At 43.2% G+C, this 17384-nt stretch overlaps 1 protein-coding gene and 1 long non-coding RNA gene across 12 annotated transcripts in view; one reads left to right on the forward strand and one right to left on the reverse strand.

The window, feature by feature from the left end:
* Positions 1-17384, reverse strand: part of LOC112669714 (uncharacterized) — a 46475-nt gene that overhangs the window by 19780 nt on the left and 9311 nt on the right. For 10 of the 11 annotated variants that reach the window (XR_007413542.1, XR_007413538.1, XR_007413541.1 and 7 more), the window contains exons 2-3: positions 10548-10607; positions 8767-8993 (exon numbers count right to left, since the gene is read on the reverse strand). This is a non-coding gene — a long non-coding RNA (uncharacterized LOC112669714). The remainder of the gene's footprint in view (positions 1-8766; positions 8994-10547; positions 10608-17384) is intronic. The other variant, XR_007413540.1, reaches the window with a different exon arrangement.
* The window catches only part of FHL2 (four and a half LIM domains 2), a 67551-nt gene that overhangs the window by 1238 nt on the left and 48929 nt on the right, over positions 1-17384 (forward strand). The gene's annotated exons all lie outside the window — the stretch shown is intronic.

The raw sequence follows: 17384 nt of genomic DNA on the forward strand, positions 1-17384 counted from the left end.
CCTGACTGCTCACTCAATCTTGCCTGTTTTTGAATGCATTTTGCACTATTAGATTTCTTCTTCCCACTTAGTGCTTCTGGAGTTCTCCATTGGTTCCAGATCCTGAGGCTAGGCCACGTCATATTTCTCTCTGTAATCTGATAGCTCTTAACACAGGGACCTACATAGTCTACTGGTGTCTAAAATACTTCAGATTTAAAATAGATGGCCAAGAAACTGAGTTTAAATTGTCCTCTCCCCACCGTCAAAAAAATTTTTTTCAACCAAATAAATTATAAAGATCTTATTGGTTTTACTCAATGATTCATCAATTGGGCAGTATCCCACCCAGCAGACAGAAAAGGGCTGTGCAGTGTGTACAAAACTGAAGACCTTTACAGACAGAAGGGAACAGGAACTAGGAAGGTACATGGGACAAAAAAAGTGGACTGTTTATTCCAACATTACTTTCCTTTAGAGGATGACAGGGCTCTATCAGGCAGATGACCTAACTAATGCTCATCAGGTGAGTTCTGACTGCTTTAAAATTCCATTACTGGAAGAGGCCAAAATTGTACTTAGGTTAGGTGTGTTTGGTGACGTGGAGCTTAATATAAGTGACTCCATTTGGGGCCTGTTGTCCTGTTTTTAACACCACCAAAGAAAGAGGTGAAATTATATTCATAGTGTTTATATTTTCTTTCATTGTATCTTACTGTACAAATATATGCCAGAAAATACAGACCAGCAGAGAGAAGAAAATGAAAAATTATGTGTGGTCTTACTACATTTATTGTTTATCCTATTTCTTGATTCTAAGAAGTCTTTGATTTTGAGATGAGCCACTAATTTAACACTAGCTTTACAAGAGAGGGAAGGAAAGAACGCCTGGGTGGCTCAGTGGTTGAGCGTCTGCCTTTGGCTCATGGTGTGATCCCAGAATCCCAAGTCCCACATTGGGCTCCTTGCATGGAGCCTGCTTCTACCTCTGCCTGTATCCCTGCCTCTCTCTCTGTGTCTCTCATGAATAAATAAAATAAAAAAAAAAAAGGTGGGGGGGGAAATTCTCACTATATACCACTCCACATTGATGTATTTTAGGATGCATCTGAAAACAATAAATTATATGGAGAACTATAACTTCTAATTAAGAAAAAAATATATCATCAGGTCATTTGGTAATCTGCTTTTTGTTAAATTTATGATCAATGTCCTTTCACCAAGCATTCAAACTTTATTTCTTTGAAATTAGTTATCTTTATATGACATTGTGATTTCTTTCATTTAGCCAGAATATTCAAATACTTATAATGATGGGGAATTAGAATGATGGAAACTTAAAAAAAAAACATAAATTAAGCTTTAGATAAGCAATTTTATCAGGATATAACTAGTTGGGTTTTTTAAGATTTTATTTATTTATTCATGAGAGACAGAGAGGCAGAGACACAGGCAGAGGGAGAAGCAGGCTCCCTGCAGGAGCTAATGAGCAATATGCTAATTTCTACACTACTAATGCAACCCACTGAATAGTAAAAATACACAACCATCTTGTGCCTTGATCTACATGACCCCTAAAAGTTTATTTGGCTGATTTCTTCCTCATTATCACTGATTCATCAGCCTTTTATCATTTAGTCTCCAATATACCAAATAAGGATGAAAAATAGAAAGGAACTAACATAAGTTCTGAGCAATTTGATATTTGACAGATGTATTTCATAAATATCATTAATTATCTTAAGTGTAAGCTTGCAAAGATCAATTTTAACTTTGAGTACATTTTTATAGTTTGGGGCTTTGTTGAATTTAAAAGATAAATTTTGGATAGAGAGAAGAGGAATAAAAATTCATTTTAACAGAATACTTTTACAGTAAAAAGGAAATACTGAAAAGTTACACTGAAAGCAAACCATACCAAGCCAAAGACTCATAAAATACACTCCACGGGTTTCACTAAGAAGGCACGTATAATTAGATTTTAAGGGGAAAGTGAGAATTTCGTTTTGGTCTTTAGGAAGTGAGCCTTCTTTCCCTGCCTGGGACCCGTCTAATCAGCAGGAAGGGGGGTAGGGGTGTATGAAGAGGCAGGAGGAACTGATTATTTTAATGTGAAGCAAGAGGCACCAGAGCACTTTCTGCCTGGTCTCAGACTAATTTCAAGATGTCAGTCTATGGTTTAGCATGAACACAAAAAAAGAAAAATCCATGATGTTGATTATTCTACTTCTAATTCATATCCCTTGTAGTAAAACAAAGTGGATAGTATGAAAGCAGACAGGGCTATATGACAACATATATGTATCCATTAAAATGATTAGTGCAACTGCTCGAATACAATTTGGTTAAAAAAATTGTGATACAGCCATTGTATTAAATATATACAATAATTGAAAATAAAATTTGCAAAGAATTTTTAATTTTTAAACACAAACCTATATGTATAATATATGCTCTTAACTGTGTAATATACATCCTGAAAAAATATACTAAAATATACAAAGTTATTGTTTCTTGTAAGATTATTTGTAATTTTATATTTTCTCTACATTTTAAATAGCTTGCTAAATTCCTACACGGATACTAACCATGGGATTTTTTTTTTAAATTGCAAAATCCATGCAAAAATAAAGCACTTTAATTACTGCTGCTTATTACAAAAACTATAAATAAACAGCCACTAGGGTCAGCTTTTCAAAAAACAATTGCTATAATTTATTGACTGAGCACTTTGTCTGGGAACTAGTATTAGTTCATATAACATTCCCAGCCACCCTACAGGCATTATTATTATTTATTATTATTATTATTATTATTATTTTCAGGTAAGGAAACTGACTTAGAACAGTGTTATCCCCTGCAGAAGGTTCAACCAAGTTCAAACTGGCCTGGCTTCAAGGACCTTCTGGTTGGCATTAGAATAATAAAAAAAGCAATCTTCAGGCCATATGCAATGAATAGTGTGTTTGAATGGCACGCATGCATCCTGTAGGAATGGTGGCCGATATTCCTGTAGGAAAGACATGGATGGGTAAAGTTTACACCGACAAAGGTATGGAGCTGAAAGGAAGTAAGGAATTATGAAAGCACAGACAGGTGGGGAAGAATGTGAACGATACAGGGATGGGAGCAAATGGGATTCAACCGCAGACTGAAGGTGTGTCCTACAGGGTACGAGATGAGCTAAATGTGTATGCATCGGGCAGGGAGGGGTAGCAGTAATACTCTAGGGACAATGCTGCTCTTTGTTCTCTTTGAACATTCCTATAAGCCCACATTTTGTAAGAGGAAATGAAGAGGTGTCCTGGCTCTCCAAAGTAAAAAAAAAAAAAAAAAAAAAAGGAAAAACAAACCTCTGTAAAGAATCTGAATTGGGACTAATTTCAATTCCAAATTTAGAATGGAATTTTAATTCCATTTGGAATTAAATGGAATTTCTTCTTTGAATGAAACTCTGGGCCAGAGAGGTCACGGTAGCTGATGTCTGAGCACTTGCCTGGGCCAGCACTGTAGTGAATACTACTCGTGTGTGCACACGTGCATACACATGCACATGCTCTTGTGATCCATGTAGCAGCTCTTTAAGGAGTGCTCCTGGTTTCCTGGCTTATAGATAAGGACAGCCAGGTGCTGAGAAGCGAAGTGCTCAGAACCAGCAGATGGGGAAGCCGAACCCAGGCAGGATGGGGCCAGGGCTGCCAGGAATCTGATCAGAGATTGCTGGAAAAGTCTCCACCATTGAGAAAGAACCTCATCTTAAAAATGAGAGTAAAAGGGGTGCCTGAGTGGCTCAGTTATTAGGCGTCTGCCTTCAGCTCAGGTCATGATCCCAGGGTCCTGGGATCAAGTCCCACAACAAGCTCCCTGCTCAGCGGGGACTCTGCTGCTTCCTCTGCTGCTGCGCTCTCTCTCTTGCTCTCTTTCTCTCAAATAAATAAATAAAATCCTTTTGAAAAATAAAAGTGATTGCTTCCCACTTACCCTTTATTTTTCTTTTTAAAATTCTTCCCTTACTTCCAGCACCTTCTCAAGAGCATGGGCAAAGTGGTAACCTTCTTGATCATACCCTGAACATAAGCATGGTGCCTTGCACACGGCAGCTGCCTAATAAATATTTCCTGGACTGAACTGGTGTGTTTAATTCAGGCATAAGAAGTGTTAAGATGCTTAGGAAAGAGCCAGAAGTTTTCCTTGTTGATAGTACTTTTCCCTTCTGTGATACTGGCTTGGAAACAGGTTTAATAGTCCTTTTCTATCCTTGATATGTGGCATAGGGGCATAATTAATTATTGTAATAATTACTTTTTAAATGGGAGTTTCATTGGCAATAAACACTAATATTTGATGGTAATATATCCTTAAGGAGTAAATTTTTGACTCGGAAGTTCTTATTCCCCACAGTCAGCGTGGTGTGTGTGTGTGTGTGTGTGTGTGTTCACGCGCGTGCATGTAAGTTTGGGAGGTGTGTGTTAAGGGAAGAGAAAGAGAGTTGGAGATGCTGAATAAATCCTAGACATGAGGTTCCTTCTTCAAAATCTCTCTAGCTTTGTTCAGAATCTCTTGATTAATTTATTAGGAAACAACAACAATTCTGTTTTCCTTAAATATAATTTAGTGAACAAAACAGCAGGCAAGGGAGAACAGTCTCCTTATTTCAGAGCCCTGACTTTAATTACACTGTGTAATGAAACAAATATTATTCGCTTCCAATTCCTACATCAAGACAGGTCAACAAGACTTTCCAGTGGGAGTCTGTGAAAAAAGAGTGATGTGCACACAATGTCAAGGAAACCAAGAGATTTTGAAAGTGCCTAAGACAGACTCCTGTTGAGGCGCCTCTTCTCTCTAGTCCTGCAAATTGAAAGTGTAAAAATTCAATGAACAGTTGCAAATGCATCGTCACTCAAACTCACCAGCCTGGCAATCTTCCAAGAGAGGGGAGAAATGTTCACAACCACAACGCCACGTCTACTCTCAGATGGAAAAACTCGGGGCAGTGAGAAGGGCAGACTGAGGATCTTCTATGTAAAATAGAATTCTCAATAGGCCAGAAGGTTTGGAAATTCAGTGGCATGTTCAACATCATTTAAATAATGAAATTTGGCTAGAAGTACTGATAAACCCTTCAGACACCATTATTAAGAAGCCACAGTAGCCAATCCTCCAGTCCGCTCTGAATTAGCTCTGGCAGGACCCTGGCACCCTGCCCTGGGCTGCTTCTACTTTCGTACAGGGCACTTCACTGTTTCCTGGGAAGCGTCTGCAAACCTCCGCCAGCCTCAGGCAGGGGCAGCTAAGGCAGCTCCCGAGGCCAACATGAGCTCATTGAACCACAAGTCTCTTTTTAAAACTTGTATTATCTTTTTTTTGTAACTTAAATTAGACCATGTGTCTTGCCTGCTCAAAACCCTCCAATGGCAAATCAAAATAAAATCCTAACGCCACATAACCTACAGAGCCTGACATGATCCAGGCCCTGAAATCTGACCTCATCTCCTCCCTCTCTCCCCTCCAATGAGGATGCTCCAGTTACACTGCCTTTCCCCAACTGTGCCAAGCAGCTGCCCTGCCCCAGGGCCTTTGCACTTACTGGTGCCACCAAGTGATCAGGCTCTCCTCTAAGAAAATCACATACCTCCTTCCCACCAATTCTAGCACCGCCCTTGAACATCCCATCTAAAATTACAATGTCTGCCGCTCTCTAGCTCCTTGCCCTGATTTACTCCTTACTCTGATATTTTTTAAGACTTATCATCTCATACATATACACACCCATAAAGTGCCATGTATAGTGGTGTCTGTCTCTCCCCTAATAACATGTGAGCTCCAATTAAAGCAGAGGCTCTCTGTTTTGTTCACTGAGGTATCCCCATCACCTGCAACTGTAAGTGATGGGTAGTAGGCACCATGTAAGTATGTGTTGGAGGATAACCCATTTTTAAGTACTTGATTTGAATTCTCAGAAACTCTTTCACTGTAATTCACATGTCATCAGCCATTGCAAAGTGCTCATGTTGGGGTCTCAGTCCAGTGTTCTGTGTTTTTGCAAGGACACAAAACAAAAACTCCCAGTACACCTGCAGTTTGTTAAGGGAGGAGAGTGGGCACTGGGGATCTGGGCTGCCTGTGCTTGGATTGTCACTCTGCCACTTACAAGGAACTGAGGCAAGATTGCAACTTCCCAGGACCCCACCTGTAAAATGGGGCTAATAGCAGTAACTTCTTAAAGTACTTGTAAGGATTGAACAAGGCAATAAGAATAGTAAGAGTAATCATTAATTGAGCACTCATCATGTGCCGGGAAGCAGACTGTGCGTTTGACTTGCCTAATGTTGTCCTGTCTTCACAACAGCTAACGTGGTGTAGGCACTAATATTACCCCAGTTTACAGAGGATGAAACAAATTGAACTCCAGAAAAGTGCCTTAGCAGAGGAGATAGAGTCAATCAATGTATGAGTTTCTCCTCGCTGCTGTAACAAATAAGTTTATTGTCTGAAAGCAACACAAATTTATGATCTCACAGTTCTGGAGGTCAAGTGTCTGACATGGGTCTCACTGGGCTAAAATCTGGGGTTGTGCAGGGCTGTATTCCTTCTGGAGGCCTGAGGGGAGGAATCTGTTCCTTGGCCTCTGCCAGCTTCTGGAGGCCTCCTATGTCCGTCGGCTCATGGTGCTTTGCTCCACCTTCAAACCCAAAATTGTAACACCTTCAATCTCTCTTTGATTCTGACTCTCTTGCATCTTCTTCCCCTTATGAGGACCCTTATGATTACATTGAGCCCACCTGGATAAGCCAGGATAATCTCTTCATCTCAAAACCCTAAACTTAATCACATCCTGGACATTAGGACATGAACAGCTTTGAGTCCACCTAGCAGTTACAAAGAGGCAGATTTGAGATCAGAGTCCCAGCTGACTTCCTGACCACTACACCTCTGTAGTACACAGCAAGGCCATCGGCAGGTAGCAAATCTTTCTCCTTTGCTGTAATGAAGGGAAAATTGAAAGCTTGGGGCCCAGATTCAGGTTTTGTATAGGACATTAAACAAGAAGGTTCACGGTGCAGCCTTCTACCCTGTTCTCCCGTAACATAGGATGCCAAAGATCCACAGTTAACTATAAAAGTCATTTTATCTTTACAATAATCAGTCTCACCCCCTCCTCAAACATATTATTGGCTTTCAAGAAACCACAAACATTCAATAAAAGTAGGTTGCAAAGTGGAAATGAAAGCCCTGCTTGGAGTCAGGGTGCCCCTCCCACAGGGGTGAAGGGTCCAGGCAGTCCAGGGCAGACCTGGAGCCAGGACACCCCACGGTAAGACAGCAGGTGATGAAGAGCCTATTGATGCCCCAGGGGTGCTTGGCCAGCCTGGGGTGGCCTAGCTCAGGGTGCTGCTCCAGTGGGGCACACATGGCCCTGTGACAACGGTGACCTAGGACAGGAAGGGAGGTGGGCCAGGTCTCAACTACAAGGACTGTAGAAATGTCAGCCAGCAGCAGAGCAATCTCAGGCACCAGGAGCAAAGGGACTGACTCAGTGAGATCACGTGTCAGCCACACGTGGGGCAGGTCCCCAAATTGCGCTGGTGGCCTATGATGGTTTCAACCTCTCTGGGTCTGGAAGGAGCTGGGAGGCAGTTCCATGGCCCAGCAGATGAGATAGTTCAGGACAGAGCCCTACTCCAGCAGGGAGGCAAGGGCACAGGCAGAAGCCTCACATGGGTACAGAAGCAGCAGCATTGCGGGAGACCAGAAGTAGGGGATGGATCGCAGGTTGGGGAAGATGAGGCATCCATAGCTCTGAAGGCCCTGACCCCCAAATCTGTGGTGGTTGACTATGTCCAGACCTCACCTCGAGTGGCACGGGGCTGTCCCTAAATATACACACGTTCCCTCCTTCCCCTTGAGGACACCTCAGGAGCCATGGTAGACAGGGCTCAGTGCCTCCGGGTGTGCAGGACTGAGGAAAAGGCTACAAGCATGCTTCTGCATGACCTGCCATGCCCTTGAATTTTAGAAGTAGGTACCCATATGCATCATTCCGACACTTACCTTAAAGTCTACATCATAGGTTAGAAATTAGAGATGAATAAACACATGGGCTCATGTTTTTGCAACAAAGCAATAATAATAATAATATAGACTGTGTGCTATAGACCTACTTTCCTTAATTACCCATTTTAAGGTTACCACAGAATTTACGGTCCACACTGGGGCACTCTGAAAGGGAAAGAGAGTGCTTTTACTAAGTACTTCAGGTCAACAGGCATAATAGGCAGATCTAGCCCCTGAGAACCAAGCTTTAATCACAGATACCATGGTGGAGGTGCCTTTGCTGGAAACATCACCATCTAGAAGGATTATTCGATGCAGATAAGCTTCCTACAACCTCAGACAATTTTACTCCTTTCTCCAGAAAGATAAGAAACTTCAAAGCAGGATTTCTTTTTCTTCTTTTTTTAAAAGATTTTATTTATTCATTTGAGGCACAGAGAGAGAGGAAGAGATAGTGAGAGACGACAAGCAGGGGTAGAGAGGGAGAAGCAGGCTTCCTGCTGAGCAGGGAGCCCGATGTTGGGCTCAATCCCAGGACTCTGAACTCATCGGCCTGAGCCGAAGGCAGAAGCCTAACCCACTGAGCCACTCAGGCGCCCCAGGATTTCTTATAAGGTACTAGGATGTGATGCTTATACACTGGCCACCAAGTTAAAGCCACTCGTGTTTCCTTTTCTAAGAGATGGTTGACACTTGAAAGCTGCAGGCCTCACCTCAAGTTCAACTTACCTTTGTGATGTTTTCTTAAATCAGGTGCCTATCTTCTCTGTTGTCACTCCACAAGTTCACACAGGAGCCATGAGTTCACAAGAAATTCTCCCTCGCCTGAGTCTGCCCCAAATGCAAGTTGTTCAAATGAGGGGTCCGTCTCATAATTTCATAGTGAGCCACGAGACCTGTGTAGTGGATTGTGCCTTGTGTATTTCTAACAATAAAATAACATTGACTTAGATTTTCTAAAAAAGAAAGAAAAGGAACAAAATGCATCACACACGGTAAGGATAAGAATTATTTCATGACATATTTTGTCAGCACTGTGCGTGGGGCACTGTGATGTGGTTATGACTTAAAAATGCACTTCCTAGTGTGGGTTGCTACCAAACTCTTAGAGATTCACCGCCGTAAACCATATTCGCAGATTTCCTTTCTCCTTTCTCCTAAATCCTAACAGTGCCCAGGGCACTTCACTTCCTCCTACAAGCCCCTCAAACGTCTTTCTCTCTCTGCAGATAGAGCTACTTGATCCCTTAGGCTAGAAACAATGAAATGGTTTCCTACTAGATCAGTTGTACAAATGCGAATCATTGTGAAAAATAAAAGAAAAATGAGGGGCGCCTGGGTGGCTCAGTCGGTTAAGCATCTGTCTCTTAATTTTGGCTCAGGTCATGATCTCAAGGCTTTGAGATCGAACCCCGTTATCAGACTCCTCGCTGAGGAGGAGCAGATTATTCATGTAGTGTGGTCTAATCCACCTCCCTTCTGTGCCACAGAATATGGAAAAGATATCACAGCCTGAGGACCTGGCCCCTTCTGCATTGTTTCAGGGTCTCTGCAGCAAGCACTGGGCTTCCAGCCTAGTCCTATAATTTGGCAGACATGCTGGGGGTGTTTAAGTAGTTACCCCCACATCAAAGGCTGCCTTTCATGACTCTGCCTAGGGAAAGGGGGAAAAGGGGATGTTGGTGCAGAGCAGAGGGGAGCCACTCTAGGCAGGATGTCTGCAAGGGGAGATAAAGCAAGTTGCAAAGGTATTTTAATAGACCTGCTGTTTCCATGCTTTAGCATGTGTTTGTCATTCTGTCTTCAGTTACTTGTAACTTGAATCCTGGAACTCTGTCTCTTGGTTAAGGTAACCACGATGCGGTTGCTTTAGTACATCACAAATGAATACTGACTCTTTTGGGTGGGGATGATGGTAAGTGGCCAAGACAGAAAACATGTTGCCTTTCAGAAAACTGGGAATGTTTTCCTTTCCTCTTCCTTAAGGGAGTGGAGAATGTCAACTTCCAAGAGCCCGGAGCACCTAGCATCCCTATGCAAAGGCAGGCCCAAGTATAAAATGGTGTGGCCATGAGACTGCCAAGGAGGGAGCAGATAGAGGGACAGGCCGCTGGTTACCAGTCTTCTTGCTATAGAAACAGAGTGGATTCCTCTGAGGTCTGAAGCAAGTACTTCCTCTCTTTGTACGGCAATCTCCTCTCCTCTAAAATGCAGATAATTATATTAGGAAAAAGGCTATTGTTAGAGGCTATTGCTTTGGAAATCTTCCAGTGGCTTCTAAATAACTGAAAGTCAGGTTCCACTTTCCCATTATTCAAAAGCTGCCCCTGGCCTTCGTTGGAGTCTTGTTGCTCTGTTGGCCATTCTTAACACCTGGGCACCACCGGAAGTGGTAAAATACAGAAGAGTCCTCATTCCTCTGTTGGCAGAGATCAGAGAGAGAAGGGGAAGAGAGCTCCCAGGACCACTTGATGTGGCTTGCATGAGTCTGGCCCAGTGCAAAACCTCACCTTGTCCCCAATTTGGGGCAGCCTTCAGGGGGACTCTGCTGGTTTCCGGTGTCATCCAGGCTGCAGGAAAAGGCAGAGAGAGTAAAAAAAATTAGTGCTCTGACATTGCTGATGAAACTTTTATTCTGGTTTCTAGTTGTCTGGGAGACATGGCTATCTATGGAGTGAGAAAAATCAGAATGAAAAAGAGTTCTTTGGCAACAGTTTTGGTATCTTGCCCCTGGCCACCCATAGTCTAACTGATCCAGACAATTGTTTTCTCAATCAATCCATCAGTCGATCAAGTAAAGAGGACACACACAGCAACCTAAAGATGGAATTTGGTGGCAATATCAAACAGCAGACTGTATTTAATTTCCTTGAGATTTCTTTCATCTGGAGCATGAGATTGTCAAAGATAAGTTGCATCCATCAAGAGGGAAAAAAAATTGGCAGAAAATGTATTTTAATAGTCCTGATGTTTTTAAGTGGCTTGTGGTTCGGTCTGTAGATTCATGACTACTCTAGAGTTACAGTCCTATAATAAAAAAGTAAATCAAGCCATGAGGAAACTATAAATCAAAAAAAAAATTGCTTGTATATGACCCCTCGTTCCTATCATAGTATTCCTCCCTTGGTAGCTTTATCTTATCTGAAAAGCACCAACTATCCATCTACACTGGGCCCCAGCAATCCTTATGCACGTGGCCAAACATGACCTTCATCTCCACATCCATTTGGCCACCAACTCAGGAAAGCCAGGAATTAGTGATAGCTCAGAGGACTTCTTGTTATTCCCACAGTGACACAGGTGTCTGAAAAACCCAAAGGAGAAAAAAAAAAAAAAAAAGGCAAACAAGTCACAAACATGAGTGTACCAGCACAACTTTAAACCAAAACAGCCATTTCTTACTATGGCCTCTTTTTTCGATCCTCCTCTCAGGCCTGGCTCACTGCTGGGCCAGCATGGGGCTGGAGGACCTGCACATGTGCTGGGAAGAGCCGCACTGTCGTTCTGTGTTGGGGCAGGTCCTCTGGCTGACCCTCACTCAGCCACAGGACTCGGGTAGAAGCAAAAAGCTGATGGGAACAAGAAGATTGAGTACCTAACTCTGGTCCAGATATAAAAATAGTGAGGTGAGGAAATAGAAATGTATTTTCCATTAAATCAAAGAAACAAATCTGGAAAAGTAGATCCTAGCACGTTTGAGTCCCTGATGGCAGGGACTATGACTCATGAGGCAAGCAGAGAGCCCTGCCTTCTGCATGGTGGGTATGTCTTGATTTAACAGCACCGTATCCATGTAATGAGGAGTGGATACATTTGTCTCACTGCTCAGAGGCATTGGCTTTCTGTGAAGTAGCTGTGAGTATTCTCACCCTACACCCCACATCCAGTGACCAGGCATGCTGGCCACCTCATGGTGGTGTTCTGGGGAGCAGAACTACAGTCTGGGGAGCAGAACACCACCATGAAGCCCCAGATCACTAGCACCAATCAAATTTATGAGGACTCTGTCCTAGGCATTTCATGGGAAGCTGGCCATCGTTCCAAGCTGGTCACATGCTAATCACTCTGGGACAGGGACTATACTGATTCCCACTTGAGAGCCTTGACCACATGGGGTGTAACCAGAATCCACAACTCTCCCATGAGTCTGACCTACATAGAACACAGGGCCACCAGGCCACTGGGCCACCACTGGCTCTGCCCAGCCCCAAGGGCCCCATACTTGGGTATGGATGAGCCTGTGCAGCTGGATGGCTTGGTAGCTCTGGGAGAGACCTGCCTTCCCCCTTTCTTCCAAACCTTGTCCTTCTATCTCCTCCTCAGTCACCCCTCTTTCTGCGCATGTGCCTCCAATTCTTTCTCATGTTACTATTAGTTATGAACAATTTGCTCCTATTATTAGTGAAGGTGTTATCAGTTGAAGGATGTCCCTCCAGAATTCATATGTCAAAGTCCTAACTGCTGTCCCTTAGAATATGACCTTGTTTAGAAATATATTTGTTGTAGACGTGATTAGATAAGTTAAGGGTGGGCCCTAATCGAGTACGACTGGTGTCCTTATGTAAAAAAAAAAAAAGGGTGGGGGGATATTTGGACACAAACACATACACACAGAATGTCACGTGAGCACAAAGACAGAAATGAAGGCAATATGTCTACAAACCAAGGAACACCAAAGATTGCCAGCAAAGCACCAGAAGTCAGGGGAGAGGTAAGGGACGGATTGTCCTTTGGAGCTCTCAGAAGGACCCCACCCTGCTAGCACCTTGATCCTGGACTTCCAGTCTCTAGAATTGTGAGACACTAAGTTTCTGTTGTTTAAGCCCCACCCCCAGTCCATGACACATGGCACTATGTTCCTATGGTCCTAGCAAAAGAATTCAGGGGGCATCTCTCTCAGAATGTAAGGCATGCTCCTCTGGGAACCTGAACCAGTGCACCCCTGTCACCCTCCCCGGATACTCTCCCCTGCGGACCGTGTGCATCCAGGAAGTTGGACTCCGTAGCCTTCTGCAGGTCCACAAGTCGGGTATAGACAACCTGCTTTGTAGACATGCATTCAGCTAAAAAACAAAATACCCAGAGACGTGTACACCAGGGAACTACATGTGTAAATATACTTTTAGAGGGATGAGTCCTTAAAGAAGACACAGAGCTCTGTACATCGACACAAACCTTATCTGCAGTAATAGCCATAAACCTGGAAGTGCACAACTGCAAAGTGCATTCTAACTAAAATGAACAGATAATGGTATCTGGTCTTACGGGCCATTCTCTTGATACTTGCCACCCTGACCTACTTGATGATCAGATCATATTGCTCTCTTGCTTCTTGTTGGTGGTGCTTAACCCATGGATCTCTATGGCTTATTTTTAGTTGGAAAAAAATAGGTGATTTCTGTCAGGGGGGATGTAACCCTATGGTCCAGGCAGCTCGTTCAAGTGCTCACCTGCCTGGCTATCTCACCTTTCACACTAGAAGGCCAGGGATTCGAAAAGGTCAGCTCATTTAGCCCAACACCATCTCCATGATGAGCCGTGAGCAGCCCTCCTTGGCCAGTCACGGAGTCAAAAATGAGAACAGACATGAGACATGAGCAATACATAACAACACAAGCTACACATCCCCACCATTCACTTGCATGAATGAAATGATTCTGCTCTCGCCTCTATGACAAAAACTGCCCAGCATATAGTAGCTTAATTCAGTGGTTCTCAATATGTGATCCCTGCACCCTGCATCCCTTTCAAAGGGTTTGCAAAGCCAAAACTACTTTCTTCACACTTGTTTACTGTGCAGGCAAGTATATTGGGCACAAAAGCAGTGGTGAGGGATCTCCTGTGCCTAAGCAGGAACCGAGGTGGTGACTCCTGCAAGAGAGAAAACTTTACCTCTACCCTTGTAGGATCTCCAGCTGTGCCTGAGAATGAAGTCGACATAAGACATCAACAGAGGAAAGGACATAGTCTCTTACATGCATGTGGGAGCCTCCATAGAACAATGAAGACACAAAAGCATGCTGGGCCTGTGTCTCTGTACCAGGTTGAACAAAGAGAGGCAATTGTAGGAAAAGTAACAAAATATATGGGGAGCTTAAAGGGAGATAAGAGGCATGTAACACAGTATCTTTGAATAGACTTCTCTCCACCTTGACTCCCCATCTGGTGATGAAGAGTGTTCCTTTCCTCCTGGCATAGGGAGAAAACCTTTCACAAGGGGGTGCATCTCCTGCTTTCAGGAAGAAAACAGATCAGAGCATTCTTCTCGCACTTGCTGTTTTTCAAGTGCCTTGGGCTTAAAATAATCCTTATGCCAAAGTGGCATATTTTGAGTGACCTATTCAGCCACTCGTCAGATATTAGGTCTAATCATGAAATGTGCCACCCTTATCCTCACCCAAAATCTAGGTATTTTGGCTGATGGTGAGAATGCACCATATACTGGAAGCTGGTTCAGTGCATATTTTGTACCCACAGGATAGCATCTCAAACTTGCAAGCTATTTTCTCCTTTCTGGGGTCAAAATTAAATCTTTACATGAGAAGATGCTCAACATCACTAATCATCAGGGAAATGCAAATCAAACCCACAGTGAGATAATGCCTCACACCTTTTAGAATGGCTATTCTGAAAAAGATAAGCAATAAGTGTTGGTGAAGATGTGGAGAAAGGGGAATGCAAACTGTGCCACCACTCTGGAAAATAGTAGGGCAGTTCCTCAAAAAATTAAAAACTGAATTACCCTACAATCCAGTAATTCTATTTCTGGGTATTTATCTGAAGCCAACAAAAACACTAATTCAAAAAGATATATTCACACCCGTGCTTATTGCAGGATTATTTACAATAGCCAAAATATGGAAACAACCTAAGTGTCCATCGATGGATGAGTGGATAAAAAACTACAGTTTATATACACAACTGAATATTATGTATCTATAGAAAAGAAAGAAATTTGGACATTTGCAGCAACATGGATGGAATTTGAGGGCATTATACTAAGTGAAATAAGCCAAAGAAAGACAAATACCATATGATCTTTCCTATATGTGGCATCTAAATATATATATTTATAATTATATACATACCAAGTTTATACATACAGAGAATAGACTGGTGGTTGTCAGAGGTGGGGAGTAAGAGAAATAGGTGAATTGCTTTGGGTTTTTTTTTTTTTCTAGTTTAAATAAATAGAATTTAAAAATCTTTGTGCATTTGGTTTTACGTACAAAAAATATATACCAGTGCAGCCTTCAGGTATAAGGTATGTAATAGGACATCGCTTGAACTACAGTTGTCTCATGGAAAATCATAAGCTACAGGTTACTGAGCACTTAAGAAGCTATAGTGAACAGCATTTAGCTAGTTGCTAACTGCTAGAGTAGCTCGAGGGAGACATGGTGTACTTCTTTTCTTTATAAAATGAGTGGAAATTTTTTAGAAAGACTGGAAAGTTTCCTTCTGACAAGGAAAAAAATTCAGATTTTATGCTTCTTGATCTTGGAAAATTTCGGTCCATTTTTGTCAAAGGGTGAGGCAAGAGGGAGAGCCTGGAGAGAAGGGACAATGGAGAGGCTTTGCCTTTCACTTTTGAGAGTGTATTTCTTGTGCTAGTTGAAAAGGAGAGACTCGAAGGAGAGGCAGTCAGTGTTCAGAAACTGGTAAAGGCCAAATGATTTGCTTGGGAGGCAGCCAGATGGAAGTGAGAGGACAGGCAGGCCTGAGTCAAACACGCCCCCAATCTGAAGGCTGGCTACACCATTACCTTGGACTTTGGGTACATTAATTAGCTTCTGGGCCTCAGTTTCCTCATCTGTGAAACTCACTGATGTTGTTTCCTTTAGTTCCATCAGGCTTATTGACACTGACATCTCCACATCCTCAATGGCCACTGACTCAACTTACTAGCTTTCCTGTTACCCCCTGGATATGGATTTCTGAAGTCACCAACAGCTTCCATATGGCCTCATCCGCTGGAACCCCAGCAGTCCCTAGCTTATTCAACACTACCGGCACTCCTCCTAGAATTAGTTCAGTGTGCAGCCTACCCATCCTCTCAAGGACCACCCCCCGCCCCACCTCCCTAGGATCCTTTCTCAATCTTTTTTTTCGTATATTTTTTTATTGGGGTTCGATTTGCCAACATATAGTATAACATCCAGTGCCCATCCCCTCAAGTGCCCCCCAGTGCCCGTCACTCAGTCAGCCCATCCCGCCCACCTCTCCCCTTCCACTACCCCTTGTTGGTTTCCCAGAGTTAGGAGTCTCTCATGCTTTGTCACCCTCTCTCAGTCTTTATAGACTTCTTCCTCTGCCTGCCCCTTAAACCAAGAGGCTGCGGGAACTTGACCTTCAACCCACTCCTCACAAGCCATAAGCCTTGAATGACTTACTCATTCTGCTTTGCTTGTTTGTTTGCTTTAAATGACCTTTTGACTCATGGTTCTTTTGTCCACATCTCCGGTTCTCCCCTTTCTTCTTGAATCTCATGTCCTTACAAGTTTGAAAAAACTCTTGGTATGGCTGTCCCCCAGGTGCTTCAGTTTCCATAGGTCAAAAAGGAATTCATCAAATTTGACTTTTTCTATTTTCCTAAAGATGGTGGTAGCTTATAGTTGCCTAAGTCAGGAGGCTGAAATCATCATAGGCTCATCCTATCTAATCTTCTATATTAATTTCTACTTGTTTTACATCTTTACAAAAATTCTTGAAACTGATTCCATCTCCCCATTCCTACTCCTACCACCCTGCCTTCTTTTAAAGAACCAGCACAACAGCCTGCCCTCCTAGGTTGCATTTCCCAGGAGCAGAGTGAGGGAGGAAGTGGGAAAATGGGACAGGGATGGGGAAGAAGGGACAGAAGGACAAGGTATCAGGGCAAATGCCAGCCTCAGCCTGACTGTCACCACAGAGTTGCTTCTGAGTGTAGACTCTGCCTCGGGTTTGACCCAATCTGAGGAAGGGAGCTGGGCTTTTCACATTCCCACACTAGTCAGTGGTTGCCAAGGACATACCAGGAGAAGGAATGAAGAAGCCCTAGTAGCCCAAGGGCAGTCCACACAGAAACAGCAAGAGGGATCCAAAGGAATCTAACGGGGTCTATGCTGAAAGCTGACAACATCTTCATACACCGAAGTATAGATTTCGATTTATTTATTCATGAGCGACACAGAGAGAGGTAAAGACACAGGCAAAGGGAGAAGCAGGCTCCCTGCAGGGAACTCGATGCGGGATTTGATCCTGGACCCTGGGATCACGACCTGAGCGGAAGGCAGATGCTCAACCACTGAGCCACCCAGGCGTCCCTACTTCAGCCAAATTTATCTACCAAAATCAACGAACTGGCC

This window comes from Canis lupus, chromosome 10 (assembly GCF_003254725.2).
Source record: "Canis lupus dingo isolate Sandy chromosome 10, ASM325472v2, whole genome shotgun sequence".
In the NCBI taxonomy this organism is placed as follows: Eukaryota; Metazoa; Chordata; class Mammalia; order Carnivora; family Canidae; genus Canis; species Canis lupus.